Consider the following 17,500-nt stretch of genomic DNA (forward strand, 5'->3'; position numbering starts at 1 on the left):
TGCAAACGAATTGCATAATAGACACCAATACCGGACGGTTGGTGCACTCCAAGAAACATTGTGTTGAAAAGATTTTTCAGTAGATGCAAAAGTCTCACTTAATACTAATGTCTCGGAGAAAGTTTTGGAATCTGTAGATAAATGTCAGGAAATACCCTTCTTAGGCGGATCGAACTAAAATCGAAATTTGAAACATTTTGGACACACATAGAGTGTGTATGTGAGTGTGTGTGTGTGTGTGTGTGTGTGTGTGTGTGTGTGTGTGTGTGTATGTGTGTGTGTGTGTGTGTGTACGTGCGTCTCTCTCTCTCTCTCTCTCTCTCTCTCTCTCTGTGTCTGAGTGTGTGTGTGTGTGTGTGTGTGTGTGTGTGTGTGTGTGTGTGTATGTGTGTGTGTATGTGTGTGTCTCGACGCGCTGGAATCAGGCGTTTATCAATTTTTGGGCATATGGCGTTATTGGTATTATCCTAAGGCCAGTTCGTTCGTCTTGCTTTTAATCAGTATGTAAAAGTTATCACTATTTGGAATTCAAATACCATCTCACTAAGGACTAGAGTAATAAGATATAATAGCAATGTATTAGCTGTACGGTTGTAAGACTTAAAGATATAGAAAATAAAGAAAGCAATTCAGCGAAAATTAAAAACAGCTTTTAAACAAAAAATATAGTGAAGAATCTTATCAATAAATTCATCATCATAATGCCTTTCACCCCTGGCAGGGTATAGGCCACATACAAGCTCCTTCCTTTTTATCTCTGTCCTGGGCCATCGTTCCTAGCTTCCAAGAGAGCGTCATCTCTCTCATGTCCCTTTCCATACATCTCCTCCGTGTTTCCCGTGGCTTACCCCTGCCTCATGTTCAGTGCGGGTTCCACTGCAGCGACTGTCTTGTGATGTTTCCCCTTGGTTTCCTGAATGTATGTCCCATCCATCGCCACTTTCGTAGTCCTATTTCTACTTCTAGATCTACATCCTTTTGTCCTGTCCTTGCCCATAGCTCTTCATTTCTTATTCTATCCTGCTACATGATTCTTGGGATACTACTAACACATCTGTTGGTGAAAGTCTGGGCTTTTTCAGTACTGTCTTTGTTGCCAAGTTTCGCAGCCGTAGAGGAGCAAATGCTTGACACTGGAATTAAATAGTTGAATATTTGGTGCGCAGTGAGATGTTGCTTTCTTTCCAGACTTTTGATACTTACTTGAATGTTGACCTTGCCTTGGTGGTTCTTGCTTTGACATCTGCCTCAGATCCACCTTTACCACCCATGACACTTCCAAGGTAGGTAAAGAAGTCTACTTCTTCTAGGGGAGTGTCTTCCACTGCCACAGCATGGCTTGAAACTTTTCCGTGCTTCACTACTTTCGACTTGCGCCGGTGTATACGTAGGCCAACACTCCTTGATAGGCTGTTGAGTTCCTTGGTCTTTTCTTGCATTTGAGCATGCGTCTGTAAATTGGAATGCGTTTATTACAAATAACTACGTATTGAAAAGAGCTGGGATATAAGAAATCAACAAAACCACAAAACGGAGAAGATAGTAATATTAATTACGACAAGTTTTGAGAATGTTAGAAACAAGATTGCCCTATAAGACATGGTACTGAAGACCAAATGAAAAAAAGAAAAAGACTTAAACAAACAGGCAGTCAAAGAAGAACGATCCAGGACAAAGGAATCAGTTGGAGTCTGAGTCTGGATGTGCTATGGTAAAAGGGGGTGGCCATGGACAGGCAAGCGCGGCGTCAACTGCTCTCTACCTTGTGTGCCTGGCGGCACAGTAAGTAAGTAAGTAAGAAAGTAAGTGAGTAAGTAAGTAAAGTGAGTGAGTGAGTGAGAGGGTGTGTGAGTAAGTGAGTGAGTGAGTGCATGAGTGAATTAGTGAATGAGTGAGTGAGTGAGTGAGTGAGTGAGTGAGTGAGTGAGTGAGTGAGTGAGTGAGTGAGTGAGTGAGTGAGTGAGTGAGTATGTAAGTAGGTGAGAGAGTGAGTACTTAAAGGACGTAATATTTATTATCATTCTAAAACATTGCAGATTCCTATAACTGCCTTCTGCTTGTCTTCATCCTCATTGCCTTTCTCACTCTGAATCAGGATATAGGCCACGAAAAAACACTTTACACATTTCCCTATTCTGGGCTAGTCGCTTGATGTCACTCCATGTCTTCCCACTTTTCTGTACATCCATTTCCTCGACCCTTCTCCAAGTTCCAAGTGGTCTTCCTCTTGATCTTTTACCCTGTGGGTCTAGCTCTTTCTTTGTTATGCAGCTGCTTGACTTCCTGAAAGTGTGTCCAATCCATCGCCGACGCCTTCTTCCCATCTCCTCTTTGACTGGGCTCTTTATCGTTTTTCTTAATATTTCCTCTTTGGTGATCCTGTCTGTCCATCTGATCCTCAGTGGCTTCCCCAGACCCATGTTCATGAAAACCTGGATCCTCTTAATACACGTCTGAGATGCGTTCCACGTCTCACATCCATACAACAAGACTGACTTCATATTTGAGTTAAACATTTTCAGCCTTGTCAGAAGTGAGATATCACTGGTCCTTAAAATCCTGTTCAAAGAAATAAATGCAGTCTGTGCCTTTCCAATGTGGGACTTTATTTCAGCGCCTGTTCCTCCCCCTCTGTAAATTATTCTCCCAAGATAGCAGAAAGATTCAACGTCTTCTTGTACATTTCCCTCTACTTTCGAAGAGCATCAGTCCTTAGGACTTTTGACTTTCCGGGGTGGATCCTCAATCCAACAGACTCTGATAGGTTGTTTAAAATTGTTGTCTTTGCTTGCATCTGTTCCTGAGTGTGTGACAGAAGCACCAAGTCATCTGCAAAGTCCAAATCGTCCAACTCTATCCTTAGGGTCCGCTGTGCGCCGTTGCTGTGTCCTCTGGTGGTTTCCTTCATCAGCCAGTCGATTGCCAAGATAAAGAGGAAAGGTGATAGTAAACATCACTGTCTCACCCCGTCTTGATGTCAAAGCTGTCAGTGAGCTGGCCATCATGTATAACCCTGCAACGTGTCCCTTCGTACATGCTCTCTATGAGGCTAACTAACTTCTGTTGGATTCCGTGATGTCTCAGTATCTCTAACAGTGTTGCTCGGTCTATTCTGCCAAAGACCTTCTCATAGTTAGAAATCTGACGATCAACAGAGCGTTCCACTCCAGGAACTGTTCAACTATGATCCTCAGAGTAGCCATCTGATCTGTGCTTGACCGGTTTTTCCGAAAACCAGCCTGTTCATCCCTATGTATTGGATCCATTGCAGACTTGATTCTCTCCATAATGATTCTGTTGAAGACCTTGCCTGGTATTGAGAGAAGAATGATTCCTCGGCAGTTGTTGCATTTGCTGAGATCCCCCTTTTTAGGAAGTTTCACAAGGTGTCCTTCTTTCCAATCCTTATGGAACTTTCTCTTATTGAATAATATCCTGGTAAACAATGGGAGAAGGAGGTCTGCCGTCACATTGGCATCTGTATTTAGCGCCTTAGTTGGAATCTGATTGGGACTGGCCGATTTACCGTTGTTCAGCTTCTTAATTGGATCCAGAATCTCTTGATTTGATGGAACATCACAGCAGATTGGTAAATAATTTCTTGCTGGCAGGATGTTTGGTGGATTACTCCGTGGTGGTCTGTTCAGGAGACTGTTGGAATGCTCTGCCCATCGTTTTGACTGATATTCCTTTCCAAAAATGGTTTTTCCCTCTTGGTCCTTTACTGTTACTTCTGGTTTCCCATATTTTTTCAGAAAGAGTCTTTGCAGTCTGGTAAAGGATTCGCATGTGCCCTCCTGCTGCTGCCTCCTCTGCCCTCTCTGCCAGCCTGTCCTTGAATTCCTACTTGTTTTTTCTCAGTGATCTCTTTACGTCTTTAGCTGTTGTCATGTACTGCTCCAATGCGTCCTCTTTTAATCTCCCTGTCCTACTAGCATTTGTCTCTGCTTCCAATTGTTTTCTAATGCTAATGAAGTCCAATGACCGTTGGCTAATCCATTCCTTGTATTCCAGTTTCTTCTCACCGAGTATTTCTTGACATGTTGAAGTAAAGACTTTGACATTGGTCCAGTGTACCTCCACCTCCTTGTCTTGAAATCTGTTCTTCAACTGCAGTTGAAACTCCACTTTCTTGTGTTCATCTAAAAGACTTATTTTGAACTTCAGTCTTTTTTGGTTTCTGTTCTGGTTCCTTGCTTTTTTAGACGAAACTTTGTTTACAGCAGATGATGATCCGATCCAAAATTTGCCCCTCTCTGTACTGTGACATCTTCCAGTGAACGCCTGAACATACGAGAGATACAAAAATGACCTGTCTAATTCTCCGTCACTCCATCCGGCGATACCCAAGTAGCCTTGTGGATCCTCTTGTAGGAAAAAACAGAGCCTCCGATGACAAGACTGTAAAAGCACAGATATTTGCAAATCGTTCTCCGTTCTCATTCATTTGTCCCAAGCCATGTTTTCTTCATAACCTACGCTGTCCTGACCAATCTTTGCACTGGCATCTCCCATTATGATGTTGACGTCCTTCTTTGGTAGTTTGTTGATGACCCCCTGGAGCCGGCTGTAAAAAGCATCCTTGTCTTCATCCGAAACATTATTTGTTGGGGCGTAGATCTGTGCTATGTTCATGTGGATGCTTTTGCTCTTGGTAGTGAAAGAAGCCACGAAGATCCTCTCCTCGTATGGTTCCCATCCTCTAAGTGACTTCTCTGCATACTTACTCAAAATGATTCTGACTCCCTCCCAGAATACAATTCTTGTTTCCCCGAGCTGAGCTGCTTCTGTCCAGACTATATCCAGTGGGTTTCGCTGACTCCTAGTATGTGCAGCCTTGAGTCTTTTCCTGTTTCATACATGGTGCGAACACTCCACGACGCAATCCGGAGAGACTTGTTCGACAGAAAAGGTTTCAGGTTAGAAGAGTCATTTCGGCTTTGTCCGTTGTCATTCATTGTTCCTGCTGATACAGAAGCTCCCATGTCTCCCTAAACGGAAAAAAATATAAGGCATGTCTGTTCGGGTTTCTATAACCTTCTGTTTTTACTGGGTTGGTTAGTTGGCCTTCCGCAAACTGTCACTTTTCGGGTGACCAGACCTATGCATCTTTAGTCACCTCTAACGACACACAGTATCACGGCAGGTGTATTCTTTACTCACCCATACTAAAACTATGTCCCCCCCCCCAACCTGCCAGGGCGTCTGCTTGTCTTGGACGATAGTTAAAGTATTAAATTCTGACACACCATTACGACATATAAATTCATTATGTCAACGTTTATTAAAACACAACTTAGTGTTTATTTATTGTTTATAAAATGGTTTACTTGCTCTTTTTCATCTGCTTTTCTAAAAGAACAATACGACGGGTCAAGTGAAAAACAGGATGAACCAATTTTGTAAAAAAAAAAAAATCAGTGTGTTGTCCCTTAACTTGCAACATTATCTTTAGAATTTAAAACAAGCAACAAAGTGATTCACAAATACTATGTTTTTGTCTATCATTAAAAAGTGAAAATCGGTGAAGTCGTGATAAGATTAAAATGATTTAATCCTTTTACACTAGACCCTTTCAATTGTCGTTCACGTACTGAGGTCACATTTTTTTCCTCCAAAATTCAAGTTTAGAGATTGTCTTTAGGTACAGGTGTTTCACTCTTGGGCCAATTCTCCCCGAGCCCCTCTTTTTTTTCTCCCATACAAAACAAAAGAGACCACGCATCATTTCCCTCTCCTTCATGACGCTTTAAGAGAGCCGCCCGCTCTCTCTACCGATCTGTAAGTAGTATGTATTGTCCGGTCTATATTTAAAATCATCAGTATTTCTGGTTTTCCTCGTTTTTCGTTAGTGTTTTACGGCTCTCGCAACTGCATAAGGTACGACATTTCGAATTTTGCCTGGGTGACGGCCGAAGCCTAATTTTATCGATTTTGGACCACCAAGGCATCTTTGAAGTGCGCATCTTGCACACAGAATCTCCAAGATTTTTTGCCCTTATCCAAAAGATTAGGCGTTAGATCTTACCTACCATAAGAACAGAGGTGTGACTGAAAGACAACAGTAAGGAGGAGCCAAGGAGAAGCAATAAAAAGGCTGCAGAAAGAGTCAAGAGCCCAGAGAAGGGAGCAAAGGAGGTGAGGTGATTGGGGCAGAAACTGGAGACAAAAGCAGATGACAGAACATTGTTAGAGAGCAGGAATAGACGGGAAAGGAGAACATTTTAGAGAATCACATTTTCCGTTGATGTCTGGATTCGAACGTGGGACCCATTGAATGAGAGGAGAAGACCATAACTTCTCTACCACGAAAGCCCCCTCCAATGAATCTATTTGGGTGAGTAAAGTAATAACGCTTCTGGTCACCTCGGTAGCTCCTTCGTGTGGCATGCCAGGCGTTTCGAGAGTATTATAACTCCATTTGTCCATTGCACCTCGTTCTCTGCGGCTATAATCACTTGGTCAGCGAGTGCAATCACCTGACTTGAATGTACGGAATTTGTTCTAATGCAACCCCCCTCCCCCCTTTCAAGCATCTACCCCTTCTATACTCATGTCTTCGGAAGGGAGTTGCTTATAACACGAATTGCCATCTCGAATGAAAAATGAAAACCTTATAGAAAATTACAAGAAATTGCTATGACTACAAAGTCAACGGGATTCATGACAGCAGCAAACGAAAGATTTTAATAAATCCGGTGATAATAACTATTAGTAAGGCAGGACAGGTAAGCGTACCAGAGTCGACTCTTAGGCTGAAACAAGACCATGAATATACGATGCCGACGGGTAGTCTGATCTTTCTTCAGCAGAAAAGTCATATTATTAGACGGCAGAGAAAAATATAAATGGTTACATGGAATGCACGGAGTCTACATGTAGGAATATTACAATAGCAACTGTGAGTGTGTGTGTGTGTGTGTGTGTGTGTGTGTGTGTGAGTGTGTGTGTGTGTATGTGTGTGAGTGTTTTGTGTGTGTTGTGTGTGTATGTTTACTTGTGTACGAATACAAAAGTAATATAATAAATAATATAATTACAGTAACAGTAAATATATTTTATATCGCAAATTCCTAGTCATTCATTAGTTTCCGGTAAAAGTCCATGTCAAGCTGTTGTAAGAGGGGTTATAAATCCTGCATGGTGCATTTTAAGACGTCCACTATGCGGGTGTGCAGCATCTTAACTCATAAGGCTCGACATACTGTGTATCGGAGCTACTACAAACCTTCCGCCTCAATTAGCACGTCATACGTCCTTCATGTTCATGTAAAAAGACAAAGATGCTTATTTTGCATTTGCATGACCTTCTCAGGGGATTGAACCAGGATAACCATTGCAACTAGGTCTATTTTTTATCAGTTCTTAAGCCACCAGTAAATAAGCGATGGGCACACCTAGAGAAGAGAGGCCTCGTGGGAAGTTTGTATTAGGTTCGCCTGTAATGGGTATCACACAGCTCTGTATCAAAAGTATCCAGAATCCGTCTCACAGAGTCAGACAGGAATTTCCGTGTGAGGATTAATCATAGAAACTATAAGAGCCAGCCTGAAGACCGGAGACACGGCTCGGTCAACCTAACTGGACACCACGGCCCTGAGATGTCATCTCATAAAGCTCCACACAGACGTGGGGAAAAGAGGTAGACAGGGCTGGCTTTTACTCTGCTCTGAGATAAGATACCTGCCCCTCGACATGGCCAGCAAGCTGCTCATTTGAGAACTGAACTTCAACAATCTCAATACTTAGCAGTTTAACAGCTCCTTAGCTGGGTTTTATGGCACAGTTGGCTACAAACTTATGGAAAAAGTTAAAGGTCTATTCCGAGAAGAATCTATACTTCTCTGTCCTTTCCTGAAAAAACATACCTTCAGTCTAGTTTTCAGACAGCATAATATTAAAAGTTCAGAATTAAAATAAGTCTAGAAAGACCGAAATTGTCATCAGTGATTACGAGCAATGACCTCTCCAAATTAATTTCTGCTTTTACACTTTGAATTGCTTCAGCGTCTGTAATGTAATATATTCAGCCTTTTCTCCGCTACTCGCAACAGATGTAAGGTCTATTCCTGAGTGAGAACGCTTATTATTTAATTAATTGAACATCTCTGTCTTTCTGGGTTTAAAAAAAAATTTTGCTTTACTCCTCTAAGCAGGGGTTGGCCCTGGCATGCGGGATCGGAAGCCGACGACATCCCAAATTACACTACTTGTGCCAATCGGAGCTGGGGATGGAAAAACATTTGCTTTAAATTACAGTAATTTATTTTCAAAAGTCACAAGTTATTTAGGTATAACGATCATTTTACGCTGACTTGTGATCTTAAAAAGTGTCCGTAACGGGAAATTGTGAAAAAAATAGTATTTTGTTCCCCCAACTTCTCCCTTCTTGCATGCTGCTCCGATACCAAGACATCGCTGTCGCTGAGAGGTACATTTTCTTAGTACTTGCTGTGCATTCCCCTCACCACTCTATTCGGCTTAACTATTGATGTTTCTTATTTGACCTTTCTGAGCAAAGGACCCGTGCAACCCCGCAGCGCGAACCCACCTTCTTAATCACCAATTGTTGTGCCCAATCAGGTCTGAAAAAGGAGAAGCACAAAGGAACTGTGACTGCCATTTAGTGCTGGAAATCAGAAAGACAGACAAGAAGACAGAATAGAGACATTAACATACGAGGAAGAGACAGGAAATAAGACCTACCAATTGCACCCTCCGAGCACCAAGGTTTAGTAAATGATCTAATGTAAAAGCAATCAAAAACGTTATCAAAATAAGCTTATTATTCTCTTTCTCCTCTGTCTTGCTTCACACTCTGTGCCGCGGACTCCATTTATCCCGACTAACACCACTCACCCAGCGTGGAGCTCACGCGCGTGCGAGCGGTGTACGTGCCAGTGCGGCTTACCTCCCCTAGAGCGAGACGCGCGTGGGCAAGGGAGGGAACTCTGCCCATGACTGACTTGAAACAATTTCTTGTGTTGAGTGTGTGGGACAGGGCAAGAACAAACTTTCATCAATTTGTGACAAGCGCGCGATTGTAACGACGAACCAGCGCTGATTGTAATACCAGTTATTAGACTTTAGGGAAAGTTCTTAAGATAGGACGAGAATTCGAGGAAAATCGGGAATTTTTCGGTTATTCACTACTTTAGAAAAACAAGTTTGTTTTCGGTTTTAAGAAGTAGGGCCAATGGACGAAAATTTACTCTAACGGTTATTTTGACGCTGAGGCTTGTCTGGTTCTTTTTAAAGTGAGTAAAGAAAAACATCACAAACAATTACATTTCCTTTTCCGAGCTTTTTTTGTAATGGCTATAACAGTTTTAAAGAGCAGTGAAAGAAAAAGATGGCGTTTTTTTGTGTTTGGTATACTTTATGGGTTTCAGAGAGTATTTCGTGACGTGCAATCTGTTTCATTATTGAGAGCCTTAGAAAGATAAAAGAGAATGAAGTGAAAAGCTACATTGCCAGTTTTTTCTTTGTTAAAAAAAGCTATTTTATTTTATGTTATATATATAGGTATGTGTATATTATATATGTTTTTTTTCAGTTACCTCTCTATTTTCATAATTATTCTGTTTATAGATAGTGAACATTTTTGACAAGGCTGACATTACTCAAACGCCTAGTGACCTTTCTGCTGCCAGTTGAGAAGAGCTTTTTATTACCTCAGAAGTAACTTTAACGCTGACTTGAAATTTAGGTCGGTGTATCTTCTTTAAAAACTTTCTTTTGAGGAGCCCAATATTTAAATAGAAGACACTTGCTTTCTTTTTTTTAAACCAAACTGTCATATTATGGTATACCACGCGAATCAAAGAGATCATATATGAAATAAGTATTGTGTTTTTGTTTTGCGGCCTTGTGAACTATTCAAGAAATGTTATAGTTTGTGCTTGGAGAGAAACATTTCAACGTTATCTACTGCGTCTCAGAAGGTAAGACGTGAACAAATAGTATTGCATCTAAGTTCTCTTTGCTAATGATTCCTTTCCATTGGACATACGCTTGCCTGAAAAGAATGCGGTGGACGAGCTATAAACTGGTTCGTTTCATTATTCGTTTACTTATTACACGAGGCATGCGCTCGATATTGGGTTTTCTTCCATTTGTCTTTTCACCTTTATTTTCTAAACATATGCAACCATAACACTCAAGTACGGTCACTGACATGCACACTCACACACACACACACACACACACACACACACACACACACACACACACACACACACACACACACACACACACAAGCACGTACGCACGCACCTACGCACACAAACACACACACGAACACATGAACCTACACACATGCATGCACACGACAGTTATCCGCATAAAACTAAATGGAGCTCTAAGGGAAAGCATCTATAAATAGTTATGCCTTCTTCATGCTATACCCATCACTTTGGCCTTCATTGTCATGACGTAGTTTTGGGTAAGAGTAGAAGCTCAGGTTGGAGGTTGAAGGACTACGTTGTTACCATTATAAAATAACAGAACGTAATTAATTACACAATGTTATATGTTGTAATCTGTAAAAGTCTTGATGTTCATTGACAATTGTTCTACCTTTTTCCCATACCAAGGACCGTTATGGTATTGATGTGTTTTGCTTTACTCAAACAGTCAACCTGTGGTAATATATCTGTTAAACTGCAATCACCAGCATTGGGAACAATGCCCAATCTAATTATTACCAAAAATAATTCCTCAATCTGGTAATGGAGTCAAGGCCCATATTACGATTGCTATCAATCTTACAATATTATGTGCACAGCTCACATACCTCTCGGGAGATTTACAGTCCACATAGAAATCTGCCTTGATTCTAGTAAAAAAAATGTAACAGTTTTCTATTGGAAAAATGACTTTCTTGTGACGAAGGGAAGTTGAGGCAATACAAAGGAAACACTAAAAGAAAATAAAGCAAATCGTGGAAAACCATCCAAACTGCTGGGTAATAATTCTGTATAGAGGAAAACGCTCATTTAAGACTTTGTGAACGCTCCTGTCCTGGAGAAGCTTGTCATGCACCTACCCGGAGAGCTAAGATAAAAAGCAAATCGTTACGTCCTCCATATTATTATGCAACTGTCGCGACCAAAGCAACTACCGTCAGATTGCGTTTTAGAAGTTCCATAATACAGATATATTGACAGTTTGATTCTCAGTTAAAATATTTTAAAATTAATTTTGGTTAATCAAAAGGTACCACTTACGTTTTAACCATATCCGCAAAATCTTAACCCTTCCAGCTCTATGCACGTATATTTTCAGCAGCATTTGTACCTCTCACCGTCCCAAGAGCGTATATTTTCAACTTCAGGCGGGGTGTGTGTGTGTGGGGGGGGGGTGTTACTGAATTTGTGCATTATTCGAAATTAGCGAACCTAATTAAACTTGAATTTTCATAATATTTGTTCATTTACCTTTAAACATATGTTATTATCTAAACATCATTACAATGATGTTACACCAGTTATTAGAACGCAAGCCTCTTTTTTTAAAACTACGTTTGTATTGGCTGGGACGGGGTTAGGGAATGCACAAAAATGTCTGGGGCTAGACCCCTTTTATTCTTTCCTGAGTTGATCAGGGATTTTTGGAGCGCCCAACGGATGTCTTGTTAACAGCACTTACACGATATTCGGCTAACCCACCGTTTTTCACTGGTGTTAAATATCATAAAGAGAGAAGTTCTTATGGCTTAAAAAATAATAATAATATCTAACGCCATATTGAACACACCTAAAATCCTAAAATCAAGTGAAATTCAGGCCTATTACTGTGAATGTTAGGGATATCAGTTATAGTATTTATTTTTTGCTTGAATGGGGCCGCTGTCAACAAATTGGCGAAGAAGAGGGAAGAAATAGTAGGCACCAAGAAATGTGGCGTTCTCATGCTGGAGAGACTGCGGCTAATGAGTAACTTCCCACACGCAGGGAAGTTGAGCGTCCTGTGGGTGGGGCAGTGGGCTGTTATTATCCTCTCCCGTATGTGGACGAACGTGAGGAATAGGGCAGGTGCTAGCAATGAAAGGTACCCTACAAACGTCTCAGTAGTTGTTCGAACTGTGCAATCAGTACGTGTGGTTAATTGTTAGTAAAATCTAGCAATATGGGCGATTCAAATCCCTGAATGCTGTTTAAGTAACGTAAATTTCCACCCACCATTCTTAAACTAAGTTAAAAGTGTCTTTTGGGACATACGATGTCACTGCTTTCCAAATGGCGCCCCACAGAGAATGGAGAATCTCAATGTTTGTACTAGGTCGATCAAGTAAATTCCGAAAAGAGTGCTAAAAACTATATTTATCCTTTGTATGTATACCTTCACTTTTGTATTTTCCTTAGAGCATTGGTGGTATTTTCAGAGTATGTGCTTTCTACGAAGCTATGTAAATCTAATAGATAAACGTTTATTAAAATGGAGCGTTTTTTCTTTTATGTAACTCAGCTTGAGTGCAGGAACAATGACGCGAAATAGAAGAAGGATCTCCATCTCAGCCTCTTCATTTCTCTTTATGCTTCTCTCTGTCTGTCTGTCTGTCTGTCTGTCTGTCTGTCTGTCTGTCTGTCTGTCTGTCTCTCTCTCTCTCTCTCTCTCTCTCTCTCTCTCTGTGTCTCTGTCGCTCTCTCTCTCTCTCTCTCTCTCTCTCACTCTCTCTCTCCATGTGTCTCTGTCGCTCTCTCTCTCTGTCATGCACGCGCACACACACACACACGCACACACAAACACATACATATACACACTCATGCACACACAGACATGCTCATAAACGCACAAAAATATTTCCACACACCTATACGTGTTGTTACATGCCCGGTATGGACGACAAAAAGGCTTTTGGGGGTTCTTATGCGATGAAATAGTTGTAGGAAAGGCTGAGAAAGCTAAAACTGCCTAATTCCATCATTTTGAGCCGAATCGGGACATTGGGGGTGTAGCCCCCCCCCCCCCCCTTAAGACGGCTGTTCAACCTTCAAGGAGTCGTAACCACTTCAACACTCCAGAGTGTACATCTATGGTTCTGATTCTAGTAACAGACAAACTCTGTAATGCCTGCTTAGGAGAAGTCGTGTTAAATGATCACCTTTTAACACATCCTTACCCCAAAATAAACAAGGTTAGAAGATTATTTCTGTCTTAAGATGTCTATCTGATGTGTACATGGGCAACTTGTATCCCAAATAACAGTTCACCGGTTACTTTGGTCAAATTTCTAGGTGCTTTAGAGTTGGCTGCTCAAAAAAGACTCTTGTTTGATTCTGTTGATAGGAAACTTACTTTTTATTTCCTCTTTCTGTTTGAAATATGTAATTCGGTCAACCCAGGCAATCCTTTACGGCCATGATCAACGTGGCCTGCCAACTCACTGATCTCAATTATGTCGGTAGGGATGTAAAAAAATTAACAATCAATTACAGTCGTAGTTAATGATCTGCTACAGCCTCCCAGGAAACACGGTCGGAAAAATGTATGTTCCACTTCAGCAGTATGCCTCGCAAGTCAATATCACAGAGGAGATGCAATCCAATTCTCTGTCTAACGCTACATCACGTTCATGCCGGGTCGACACAAGGTTGATTTTTAGATGGTGTCTATTTTTAGCAGAATATAAAATTCTCTAAAACTTTGATCTGGTTCACCACATTTTTTAGTTATTTACATGAAAAAATCGAACATTCCAAACTCCAAAATATATCTTATCCTGGTTTAGTGATTAGTTTTTCTATCCTCGGCAAACAAATAAGTGCAACAAGATCAGAAGTAACAGAGGGGGAAATGGATTATAAATACAATTTGAACAAAGTCTTAGTATTACGTATTTTCTGGCAATATGTTACGACGTAATGTTCATCTCAAAGACAGGTTGACCCCCACCTACATCACATTCGACTGAGGTCAGGTTATCAAATTGTTGACTATCTAGTGTAATTCCATTACAAATACTCGCTAGTCAATCCTTTTCTTCCTTATTATCACAATTCATTTTATTTTTGATGAGCTCCACTCCCACTTTGTCTGACAGGACAAACTCGTGCTGAGAAATAGGTGGCTTCAGCAGAAAAAAACTGAGATCTACATGTAATATGACCGAACAATCCTCCTGGAGCGGGAGTCAAACACCCGTATTTTGCGTTATATGGTTCAGTGCCTACTTTTTACACCTCAGACACCGTGCAGCTAACCTCCGAGGCAATAGTGAATTACTTTATATAAACTAAGCAATCATTCTCGGTCATTCAACCCAAAATGTAACAAAATTTATCTATAAAATATGACGGGCCCTGTAGCGGATGCCAGAAGTGACCAGCCCTTGAGACTTATTAAACGATACTGCCAATTCATAGTGCTGATTACCTACCTTGTGTCTGCACAAGGACGTCTCACCTAGAGAATAACAACTATTTGTGTACAAAAAGATAATAAGAAAAAATAAAGCAGAGAAATGAAGAGAACGGCACTTCATTTGCAAAGTAAATCTTGTGACGTGTACTCTCCGCCTACTCATAGATTATATTCGAGCGAAAACAAAATGAGCACAAAAACGAAACACTATCTTTTTATATAATGATGCCCTGAAAAACGGATAAAGCATTCTCATTATATTCAATTCCCAGAGCTTATCTTTGACAGGTGCAGACTTTTTCGTAGGATCCTTTAAACAAATTAGGGCTTGTCACAGAACAGACTCAACCGCCTGGTTCTGTAAATCTCATGGGGTCATACATCCGTTCTACAATTCAGTGATCAGTTCACCTCCACTCTCACAATTAAATACTTATCAAACTGTCGAACACATAATTTAAGATAGGAAACAAAATATCAAGAACTGAATACCAAAAGACCAGGAGAACGTAAAAGTGAAAAATGACAATAAGTGCCTGAAGTGGAACGGAAGGTTTTAAAAATGTCTTAGTTGCATTGTACCGTGTAATTGTTGTTGTTCTTATTGTCCATCTTGAAATCGCAGTCGTTGTTGTGTTGTTGGGAGGATTCACTGGTGGATTTATGATTTTGTACTGAGCTCGACTCTCTGGTTAATAGCTTTTGGTTGCTCTTTCCTTTCCCTTTTCATTAATAATTTCTGTTGTTGTCTTTATGCTAGTATAGAACACAAGACAACAAGATAAAGAAAAATTTAATCGACTAATACGGAAAGCATGTAACATTTCAACATCTTCATTCCCCTACATGGATGAATTGTACATAACAGCTTGCACTAAGAAAATTAATTCCATCTTTTTAGACAAGAGACATCCCTTGTTCCTTCAAATTAAAACATCAGTCAGAAGTAAAAGACCCATGCTTCTGATCTGTAACAAAGAAAGATACAGAAGGTCATTTTTACCATCATCTATCAAAATGCTTCCATCTTAACCATCTTGTTTAGTGTACTTACGACCTTGGAGCATGCATCAAAATAACATTGAGTGTGTATCTAGCTTACGATTATTATTGTTTATATTGCTGCTCATTTATATTATGCATGTGATTGTAAGCCTACTTGTGTGTGCATGTGTGTGCAGGTGTGTACGTGTGTGTTTGTGTGTGTGTGTGTGTGTGTGTGTGTGTGTGTGTGTGTGTGTGTGTGTGTGTGTGCGCGCGTGTGTGTGTGCGTGTGTGTGTGTGTGTACTCGTGATGGAACACCAAACCAATGTGCCAGGATCTGGACAATAAAGATGTACTTTATCTTATCTTATCTGTGTGTGTGTGTGTGTGTGTGTGTGTGTGTGTGTGTGTGTGTGTATCTGAATGCGTGCATGTGAGTGTGTGTGCGTGTGTGCGTGTGTGCGTGTGTGCGTGTATATGCGTGGATTTCTAGCAATAAACTACCCCACTCATTTCGTATCTCATTCATGCTACCAGCTTTCATCATAGATCAGCTGAAGAGAACACCCACCACATGCATTTTTAAACATTTACGTTCCTGAGAATGTTTACGACTTGTGTTCCTGCTTGTATCGTTAATTCTTATTTTTTTAGACAAGTCTGCAGCGGAAATGTCTTTTTGAGTGCTTTACCTACTTCTTTTTATATTATGGCCTTTTGAGTCTTGACAGAAATCCTTGAGTAGTTTGCGTGATACGTCTTTGCGTTGGGGGTAGACAGAAGAAGCAGATTGTCGAAGTACTACTTTCCTCTCTACAGAGACTTGGTAATTGCGTTTGAACTCAAGGAAACTGTAAGGGTGTGTCTGCATGTTTCAGGTCTTTTATGTATTTTTTTTCATGATAGGAAATTTGTTAAATTTTAAATTTCGCCCGAGTGGTGACCTACTCTTCTGCGATTTTCAACAATTACGAGATCTTTAACGTTCACAGCATGCACAAGGGACCTCCGAGATTTCGTCTCCTTGTCCGAGAAGACTAGGTGCTCAATATTACTTAGTCTACACGTCCACCAAAATATTCACTTCCAGGCCAGGCTAATACACGACGTTTTTGCAAGGTGTAGAACCGACTCAAGACGATCCACGTCCACTGCGTCAGACCAGTAGCCCATTGTGTTATGAATGAAAACAACAGACAGCACAGGCACAGGCATTTTCAGCATTGTTTCTCGTGCATAGATCTATAGAGACATAGAATGTATAGGTCTAGACAAAACTGCCTTTTAGAAAAAAAATAAACGTAGAAGCTAGATAGTCTATCCCTCGCATTCATTTTAGCTCATACGAGGCGAAGGCTAAGTCTAATCTATATTTAGCTCTCTTGAGAACGAAATAATCTAGGTCAAGTGCTTTAATTTAATTCTTTTTGCTGTTTTTCAACTCAAATCTACTATTGTACAACACGTTATAATAAGATACAATAATTTGATAATGTAAAATGCAAAGAAGAAGCAAAAATGTACTTAAAAAGCAAATTTCCTTCCAAAATGGGTCAAATCGGGCTTCTTAGTCACCTGTACGGCTGACGAAAAAGCGTGAATGCAGAAAAATCGTGTAGTCAGTGACTGACGAAAACGAGCTCATTTGCATATTATGAGCTTGGCCTGTCACTGACAAAAAATGCCAGTGGACTTGGGGCCTTACGTGGGAGGAGCTACCCTTGAGGACCATTTTCTATGTTTGTTGCCCGAGATCAAATCTAAGTACACATATAAGTTAGATATAGTAACATCTCTTGATACGCAATTTTATTTTGGCATAGCTACAACGGTTGCTATGGAAACGGCCGCCATCTTGAAAATAAACAATGAATTTAAAATCCCTAAGGCTTTCATATTTACAGACCAAATTTGACCAAATTTGGTGAGAGTATACCTGAACCAAACCCTATCAGAGTAACAGCAAGTTTTTTTCAATACGTGCAAAAGAAAAAAAAATTATGAGAATTTTCCCAAAGTATAAAAAAACGTTTTCAAAATTTAGGTTGCGTAATCGCTTGCCAAAGGAAAAGTGTTACTTTTTTCGCAAATATCTTTCTGTTACATTGATGGCAGCCTTGCCATCTATGTTTCCTGAAAGTTTCATGTCAA

At 40.5% G+C, this 17,500-nt stretch overlaps 1 protein-coding gene across 6 annotated transcripts in view; it reads left to right on the top strand.

Annotated features, from left to right (window-relative positions):
- The first annotated feature begins 8,917 nt into the window (after window positions 1-8,917).
- LOC101845404 (orexin receptor type 1) overlaps window positions 8,918-17,500 on the top strand; it is a 160,645-nt gene continuing 152,062 nt past the window's right edge. For 2 of the 6 annotated variants that reach the window (XM_013083919.2, XM_013083923.2), the window contains exons 1-2: window positions 8,918-9,257; window positions 9,592-9,944. The gene's annotated coding sequence lies outside the window, so the exon portion shown is untranslated. The remainder of the gene's footprint in view (window positions 9,258-9,591; window positions 9,945-17,500) is intronic. The other 4 variants (XM_013083920.2, XM_013083922.2, XM_013083925.2 and 1 more) reach the window with 4 other exon arrangements.

This window comes from Aplysia californica, unplaced genomic scaffold (assembly GCF_000002075.1).
Source record: "Aplysia californica isolate F4 #8 unplaced genomic scaffold, AplCal3.0 scaffold00262, whole genome shotgun sequence".
NCBI lineage: Eukaryota > Metazoa > Mollusca > Gastropoda > Aplysiida > Aplysiidae > Aplysia > Aplysia californica.